The sequence below is a fragment of the Mus musculus genome, chromosome 8 (assembly GCF_000001635.26).
Source record: "Mus musculus strain C57BL/6J chromosome 8, GRCm38.p6 C57BL/6J".
Lineage (NCBI taxonomy): Eukaryota > Metazoa > Chordata > Mammalia > Rodentia > Muridae > Mus > Mus musculus.
The window spans coordinates 71,751,010-71,760,401 of NC_000074.6; the positions used below are offsets into that span (position 1 = coordinate 71,751,010).

At 48.6% G+C, this 9,392-nt stretch overlaps 1 long non-coding RNA gene across 2 annotated transcripts; it reads right to left on the reverse strand.

Annotated features, from left to right (window-relative positions):
* Positions 1-1,020: 1,020 nt before the first annotated feature.
* Positions 1,021-5,186, reverse strand: Gm35572. Of its 2 annotated transcripts, XR_870507.3 has the most exons (5): positions 5,160-5,186; positions 4,657-4,766; positions 4,083-4,465; positions 3,467-3,665; positions 1,021-2,986 (listed from the first exon to the last, which is right to left on the reverse strand). It is a non-coding gene; the product is annotated as a predicted gene, 35572 (long non-coding RNA). The 2 variants fall into 2 exon arrangements; XR_379080.4 differs by lacking the exons at positions 4,657-4,766; positions 5,160-5,186 and having other exon boundaries at positions 4,083-4,648.
* Positions 5,187-9,392: the final 4,206 nt, after the last annotated feature.

Here is a 9,392-nt window from a genome sequence, read left to right on the forward strand (position 1 = left end):
CAAGTTCTGGGATTTAAAGTGTGCCACCACCAGGCTCAGTAGGATTTCTTTCAAGGCCAGAGAGCGATGAGCAGGTAACAGACCTCTCAGGTACCTCCTCTCAACTTTGCGTCTTCTGCTTCGTTGCACTGTGGTGTGCTATTATATCTGAAGCCAGTGTGCTGGGCTGATTTTACCCAAGTCTATAATGCACCTCAGAGCTGTGTCTCCATGTACGTGGGTACCAGTGTGACATCCTGGGCTGCCACCTTAGTGTGGTGCAGTGTCTCCATCACCCTGTGAACCTGGTTTTCTTCCTTGTCCATCCCCACCTACAGTCTTCATCCCTCCACAGGCTCACTGGTCACAGGGCTAGGCTCACTATGCCCCACTTGCTGTTTGGTCCTATGAATGCAATTGTTCCTGGGTGTCCTCAGCCTTTTGCGACTCTTTTTTCTTCCCCTTGCTAAGTAGCATCCCCTGACAGTTGATCCTCCATATGTGCAGGCTCTGTGTCCAGCTGACTGAAGGCTGGTCCATGTGGGCACTAGGGGTCAGCAGAGTGCTTTCCTTAACAGCACAAGAACTTGGGTTTGACCTGCAGAACCCTGGGAAATGCTGGGCATGGCTGTGTGCAAATTCCAGCACTAGGGGCAGAAACAGGAGGCTGGGGCTTGTGGGCCAGCCAGACTAGGGTAAGGGCTGAGCTCCAGGCCAGGGAGAGGCCTGCCCCAGAGGATGCCAGCAGTGTCCCAGGTATGACACCCAAGCTGTCCCCAGCCTCCAAATGCTGCTCACTTGCATGCATGTCCACCAATGCATGCACAAACTTTGAAAGATCAAATGGGGCTGGAGAGATGGCACAGCAGTTAAGGAAACGTAGTGATCTTGCAGAGGACCAAAGTTCAATTCTCAGCACCCACATGATTTGTCACTGCCATTTGTGATGCCAGTTCCAGAAGATCTGGTCACCAAGAGCTCCTACACATGCCATGCACATAAACTCATGCAAACAAACACGCAGAACAAATAAAATACATAGGCAATGTTTTTTAAAAGGCAAAAATGGGAATATGGGGAACACATTTGATGAGTTCTTCCCTGTCATTATCCTCAAGCAGATTCTTAGTGATGTAGAGATTGGCATGGGAAAAGTTTCAGGAATGTGTGGCCTGGAGGGTCTTGAACCAAGTCTACCACCACCCCTGCCCCATGAGTGCCAAACCAGAATGAGGCATGACCCTGATGTCAGAGACTTCTTTATCCCTGAGGGTCCCTGGAGTAAGGAGCTGGAGTTGGTGGCTCCCATTGACCTATGACCTCTTGCTCCCACCTCCCCTACCTCCCACCCTGTGTGGATGGCTGCTGTCTGATGTGCAGATTCACTACAGTTGCTTCTAGCCTGCTGTGTTCATCTAGGTTCCTCTTCCACCAAGATCATTGTAGGCCATCATGTGAGGTCACAGGACTCAGATTCACACCAGCTTGGGTGTTGGTTCTGCTTTTTGCTCAACAAGCCAAAGGAAGGTTCAGCATCCCATGGTGCATAAACTTAAAAAAAAAAAAAACAAACCAACAAACTAATCTGGGATCCAAAGGGTAGAGGTAGGAAATCAACTCCAGAAGGCTGTCCCCTGACCACCTGCACATAAGTATGTGTGTGCATACACACACTCAAACAAATTTTAAAAGCTGAATGTAAAGTTTGACTTGTTTCTCTTTCTGGTGACGGATCTGGCTTCACACATTAAGGACGCTGTGCTGCACTCCTGACCCTGGTTTCTTTTAAGTCAAGCAAGGTTTCTCCGTGTGTCCTTGGTCGTCCTGGAGCTTACTCTGTAGACCAGGCTGTAGACCAGGCATGGCCCTGTGCCTTGTGTTTCAGTCTTTCCTATTTTCTCACTAGGTTGTTGGTCTGATTACTGAGCTCTGTGCTGCTGTACAGAAAGCACAAGGCAGTCCTCGCACTCACTGGGCAGGCACTCTATGGCTGTCCTGCACCCATTCCCTCTTGATGAATTATGTGTCCATCTACAGTGTCAGAGTGACACGTGTGCCAGAGCATGCGTGGGGGTGGCTGGGAGTGCCTCGTCTCCTCTACCTTGTTGAGGCAGAATATCTGTCCTAGACTGCTGGGATAAAAACACTCTGACCAATGGCCACTTAGAGAGGAGATCAAGACAAGCCCCCAGACAGCCCAGGGCCAGTCTGATCCAGGCTATCTGTCAATCATAGCTTTCCTCACAGATTGACTCTTGGCAGTCAGGTGACAAGGACAGCTAACTGGAATTGCATGCACCTGTTTGTGGCTCTGCATACTATGGGCTCTCTAGCCTGCAGCTTCTAGCTGATTCTGTCTTCTCTGAATCCTATCTCTCTCTGTAGGAGTGTGGGGACGACAGATAAACACCACAAATGGCTTTTCATACGGGTTTGTTGCTATGGAACTCTGGCTGTCAGGTTGGGGAGGCCAGTGCTTTACCCACTGAACCATGGCCTTGGCTGCCCCCGCTTTCCCTTCTGCTGAAGAGTAGGGGCATCTGACACACACAGGTCCCTGGCTGCATCCATACCATTTGCCTCTATAGAGCTACGTTTCCTCCCAGTTAAGTTCAGGGCACCCATGAGGTAGGGGAGCAAAAGGGACTACAGTGTCCTCAAAGCCCAGGCTTGACACTGATGCAGCTCGGGTCCCCTCATCACTAAACACTTCCAACTACAACTATTTTGAAAATTTCCAAGTATTCACTTTAATATTTTTAAATTTTGAATCTTCTGTGTTTGTGTATTTATGTGATATATATGTTTGTGCATGTAGGTGACTGAAGAGGCCAGCAGAGAGTGTCAGGTCCCTTGGTACTACAGTTACAGATGGTTGTGAGCTGCCATGTGGGCACTGAGAACCAGTTCTTGGAGGCCCTCTGAAGGAGCAGCTGGTGTTTCTCTGCTGATGTCTTGCCTTGCTTTCCAGTGACTGATTTGCACGCTTCTCCACTGCATTGACAATCTGTGGTGAGAAGTAGGGATGGAATCCAGAGTACACAGGCATCGCAGAGTATCATGCACATACTCTTCCACATATAGCACATAGTCTTTCGGGGACATGGCGGGGTCAGTTACATGTGTGTATGTGGGTGTCTGTGCATGTGGAAGCCTCAAGTCTTTCTGGATCTGTTTCTACCTTACCTACTGAATCATGGCTCTGGCCACCATATACACTTAGGCAGGGTCTCACTGAGCTCACCCATTTGGCCTGTCTAGTTGGCTGGCTTGCTCTGGGGACCCCTCCTCTCAGCCTCATGAGCACTGGGATGACAGGCAGCTGCCACACTCCAGTGCTCAGCCTTCATACGTGTTCTGGGGATTCAAACCCTGGTGCTCACGGCATTTTAGTACCTTAACCATCCCCCAGGACCTCTCAGGTCCTCTACAGGATATCTTTAGTTCTGAGTGGGGCATGTCCCTCCAACCACAGGCATGCATGCACCTTCCAGCCATGCTGCTTGATGACTTGGGGAACCCAGAACAGCTTGGATGCTTGGGCCGCAGGAGTAACAGTGAGCGTTCCCTGGGGACCTGTGATGTTCCAGGCACCATCTTAGGCATTTTCAGGGAATCCTCCCACACACGAGGGTGGGTGCAGTAGTTCTCAATGACAGATGAGGAGCTGAGGCCACTACAGAACACTATGGGAAAGAAAGGTTCTAATCAGATCTCTCCACACCCACTGATATGTAGACCTCTCCACCTGAGCCCGGTTTTTAATTTTATTTGTCTTGTGTTGTTGTGAGACATGGTCTCACTGTGTGTGTTCCTGGCTGTGTAGACCAGGCTGGCCCTGAATTCTTGGGAGATCTGCCTGTCTCTGTAGGACAGTGCCATTAAGCCTGCAGGCCTGTGGGGAAACTCAGAGTGCAGGGCAGGTTCTGAAGGCACTGCTTGGACTCTTTGATTCCCTTAGAAGGAGCTGAAGAGACTTAGTGTTTAAGAGCAGCTGCTCTTCCAGAGAACCCGGGTTCCATTCCCAGCACTGACAACCATTTGTAAGTCCAGCTTCTTGAGATCTACCACCCTCTTCTGGCCTCTGTGGGTACCACACATACCTGGCCAAGCTGTGTCAGTGCTGTGTGTCTGCTGGCTTCACTGAGCTTCTCCCTTGCAGCTGCACAGGGCTAGACTTCTCCTTTGAGTGCTCTGAGGAGCTGGATGTTAACGCTTTTGAGGAAGGACATCATGGCTTTCTATGAGAGCAGGAAGTAAGTAGCAGCCTTCGCACCAAGACCAGGGAGGCACAGGCCAGAGCCACCATCTGGGAGCTCAGAGCAGCATCCTTCCTGGGGACACACTGCCATATTTGGCCATGTAGGGCATATGTGGGGCTGGTAGGAGCCCCTGCTCTGAGCTTTCTAGACAGGAAGGCTGCGCAGCAAGTAAAGGGACCCATCAACTCGGTGTCACCCATGTTGTTTTTTGCTCTTGTGTCTCCCTGGAGAGCGAGGGAATGGAGGTAAGTATGGCATCCATCTGGACACGAGGCATGGTGCAAGTATCATAGTATGGGGCTGCATACAGGGCCACCTTCAGGTCAACTGTCAGAGCCTAAACATGCTTTTAGTGAGTGAGGCTGGCAAGATGGCCCAGTGGTTTGTAAAGGTGCTTGCCACAAGGCTAACCCACCTCATTTGAATCCATGAATCCACATGGTGGAGAGATCCTATTCCTGCAAGTTGTCCTCCGACCTCCACATATGTCAGGGTCCAATCTCAACACAGGATGGGAGTTTTCACCTGGAAGCAGGGATATTTGGAAGGTGCATAATAAATATACACAGACTACTTTTTGGGTAAAAGCTGACAGGCAATTTTTCAAGGCTTAAAGTTTCTTTCTCTTAAAGAAAGCAATCACAAGTGGGGAGGGAAGAAGGGACTTGGGAGGGAAAGTAGATGGGGGGGAGGGAGTAGGGGGAAGAGGGGAACCTGATCTGGTATTGTGTGAGGGAAAAGGACTGAAGCCCTGAGGGCCAGCAGAAAGAATGGAAACAGGCAACCTTAGGAAATAGGAGGCTGGGGGCACCCTCCAGAATGTACAGAGATCTGGGAGGTAAGATACTCTCAGGAATCAAAAGGAGGGACCTTAGATGAAACACCTGACAGTAGAGAGAGGGAACTTATAGAGCCCACCTCCAGCAGGAAGACAGGACATCAAGTGAGGGATAGGGTTGCCATCCCACAGTCACATCTCTGACCCATAATTGTTCCTATCTGAAAGAATTACAGGGATGGAAAGAGACTGGAGGCCCCAGGGAGTTTAGAGGTCAGGTGGGGTGGGGATTGGGGTCTCCACATGAAGATGGGGCTGGGGTGTGGGGAGGAGGTGTGGGATGTGGAGCAGTTGAAGGGTGAATGGGGGGCAGGGAATGGAATATGGAGTGTAAAATAAATTCATTTAATAAAAAAAAGGTTCTCTATTCTCTGGTCTCTCTCTGTCTCTCTCTGTCTGTCTGTCTGTCTCTCTCTGTCTCTCATTCACTCTTAGCCTGAGGCTGCACACACTCTTCTGTGCACTCTGCTTTTCTTGAACTCCCACATGCATACACACCTCTGTGTGTTCCCCTCACTCTCACACACACTCTTCACACACATCTCACACACACCATATGCACTCTCCTTTCACTCTCAAAACTCTTCTTACACGCCTCAAATTCTCTCCTCACTCACTCTCCACATTCTCTCCTCACTCACTCTCACAGTCTCTCCTCACTCACTCTTCACATTCTCTCCTCACTCACTCTCCACATTCTCTCTTCACTCACTCTCCACATTCTCTCCTCACTCACTCTCCACATTCTCTCCTCACTCACTCTCCACATTCTCTCCTCACTCACTCTCCACATTCTCTCCTCACTCACTCTCCACATTCTCTCCTCACTCACTCTCCACATTCTCTCCTCACTCACTCTCCACATTCTCTCCTCACTCACTCTCCACATTCTCTCCTCACTCACTCTCACATGCTCTCCTCACTCACTCTCTACATTCTCTCCTCACTCACTCTCCACATTCTCTCCTCACTCACTCTCCACATTCTCTCCTCACTCACTCTCCACATTCTCTCCTCACTCACTCTCACATGCTCTCCTCACTCACTCTCCACATTCTCTCCTCACTCACTCTCCACATTCTCTCCTCACTCACTCTCCACATTCTCTCCTCACTCACTCTCACATGCTCTCCTCACTCACTCTCCACATTCTTTCCTCACTCACTCTCCACATTCTCTCCTCACTCACTCTCCACATTCTCTCCTCACTCACTCTCCACATTCTCTCCTCACTCACTCTCCACATTCTCTCCTCACTCACTCTCCACATTCTCTCCTCACTCACTCTCACATGCTCTCCTCACTCTCCACATTCTCTCCTCACTCACTCTCCACATTCTCTCCTCACTCACTCTCCACATTCTCTCCTCACTCACTCTCAATGCTCTTCTCATGCTCTCTGCATTCACTCTCTCACCTGCTCTTCACATGCTCACCACTCACTCTCTACATTCACCTCACATACTCCTCACTCGCTTTCTACATGCTCACTACTCGAACTCTTGCCTTTCTCTTATTGCCCCAGTCTTTTATTGATATTCCAAATGGAGGTAAAAAAAAAAGACATTGTATAATTGTTGCCAAGTTAGATTTAAAGGAATAACCACAACCCACAAAGAACCAAGAATTACAATTGCTCTCCAAAGTTTCAAGGCCTGTTCCTAGGCCTATAGCCAAAGTAATAATAATTGCAAGTTTATCATTGTTTAAACTTTAACTTTGATTCATTATACACAGTAGCTCAGAGGCCAGCTACTTGCATTTTCCTGTGAAGCTCTAATGATAAATGACATGGGCAAAGCTGCCAGGCAGTGGCCAGAAAGAATCAAGTTAACCCTTAACTCAGCAGTTCTGCTAGCTTTCTGTGTCTGCACATTGCACACAATGCTATAGCTGTCTCTTGTGACTACGCCGGGGCCTAGCAAACACAGAAGTGGATGCTCACAGTCAACTATTGGATGGATCACAGGGCCCCCAATGGAGGAGCTAGAGAAAGTACCCAAGGAGCTAAAGGGATCTGCAACCCTATAGGTGGAACAACATTATGAACTAACCAGTACCCCAGAGCTCTTGACTCTAGCTGCATATGTATCAGAAGATGGTCTATCGGCCATCAGTGGAAAGAGAGGCCCATTGGTTGTGCAAACTTTATATGCCCCAGTACAGGGGAACGCCAGGGCCAAGAAGTGGGAGTGGGTGGGTGGGGGAGTGGGTGGGGGAGCATGTGGGGGACTTTTGGGATAGCATTGGAAATGTAAATGAGGAAAATACCTAATTAAAAAAAAGAGTCCCAGTGTTTTGACTTAGTTTTACTAGTGTAAGGTTTTACATATTCTATACTTGTTTATTCAGGAACCATTCTCAAATGTTGTGCAAAGCTCATTTCATGGGCTGGAAAGATGGCTCAGCAGTTAAGAGCACTGACTGCTCTTCCAGGCGTCCTGAGTTCAATTCCCAGAACCCACATGGTGGATCATAACCATCTGTAATGGGGTCTGACACCCTCTTCTGGTGTGTGTTGAAGACAGTTATAATTGTACATAAAATAAATATTTTTAAAGAAAACTCATTTCATAGCATCAATAGTTTTTTTCTTTCTTGGGGTCCTAATGTTGGCTCTAATTCATTTTCTAATAAGTTTTTCAAACTTTCTCTGCAAGTCAAGCATTAATCTGGAGCTACCATTGTGCAGTTATTACATTGTTTCCAAGATGAGAGCACACAGCATGCCTCAGTTTTTAATTGTTTAAGAATCATTATATCAAGAAACATCTAGTTTCACAGAATTCATTAGAGCAGAAGGAGAAAGAAATAAGAAAGTCAGCTATAATAGAATAATTATGCACACCAGGGCCAACTGAAAAGCAGTCATGCACAAATGAATCAGCTGTTGTTCAGGGCTATGTTTAGGGGAAATGGGAACAACTGTTTTTTTTTTTTTTTAAACAAAGAGTTGCCATGGGTTACTAAGATGTCTCTACTTCGGCCTACTGCACGCAATCCCTGTCATTGTATGCTGTTCCCAGCACACACACGCATCCTCACACACACATAACTGCATCCACACACATGCACTGTCACATGCACACACAGACACAAACACATACACATGCATCCTCAGACACACATGCATGTGCCCACACACATGCACATACACACGCACCCTCAGACACATGCGCACAAACAGACACATGCGCACAAACATATAGGTAAATACTGAAGAGCAAGTGAGAATCAGGGCGAAGCTCAGTAGCAGAGCAGCTGCCCAGGATGTGTGGGCCTTGGGCACCGTGCTGGCAAACGTGTGGGCACAGAAGTGGCTCAGTATTGTTGCAGAGGACCCACCTGCCAGTGTTCTCGTGGGCCAGCTCACAATTATCTGTAGTTCCATTGCCAAGTGTTCTGACCCTCTCTTTCAGTCTTCATGGTCACCGCACTCGTGTTCACAATCCCATACATATCTACATGCTTATGCACGTAGTTAAAATAAATTTTTAGTGCCAAAAGTACCAAACCCTAGAAAGAACAGTCAAATGTCCCCATGTCTGGACACAGATTGGTCCCTTGGGGCTAGAAAGAGGAAGCTTGGTCACCAGCTGAGAAGTACCAGACAATGAGGGGCTCTATGGGCTTCCAGGGAGGTCAAGTCTGAGCCATGCTCTGCAGACCCAGCCAATTTCACACAAATTACAAAGATCATACAAGATCCCAGCTAGCCGAACAGCTCAGGAGAAAGGTGCTCGCTGCCACACCTGATGCTCTTGCATTTGCTCTCCAAGTCCCCACATGATAGAAGGAAAACTGGCTGCTTGGAGCTGTCCTCTGACTTCCAGAGTTTGTGACGTGTCTCCCAAGATATAAATTAAAGCCACTTAAAAATAGAAGACCATGACACTTGAAAGATGGCCCGCAGTTGGGAGCATTTGCTGTTGAACTAGAGTCTAGATCCTAGCACCCACATGGGCTACTCACAAATGCTAGTCACTCCAGGTCTGAGGCACACAGCATCTGCTCTGGCTTCTAGCATACCTAAGCTATGATGGGCTACCCTTGACTGAGAAGATCTCCCACTGGAGACCGGCCTTCACCTGCCTGGCTGTCCTGGGCTGCTTCGTGTCACTGCTGGCCATGGGCCCGTGCTATGGGGCCACCCTTTGTGCACTGGTGGCCAATGGCCAGCGCTACAGCCATGCACTCAGACTGACAGCCCTGGTACTGTTCTCAGCAGTGGCCTCTTTCACACCTAGCAATGTGCTGCTGGTGCTGCACTATTCAAACCCGAGCCCTGAGGCCTGGGGCAATCTCTATGGAGC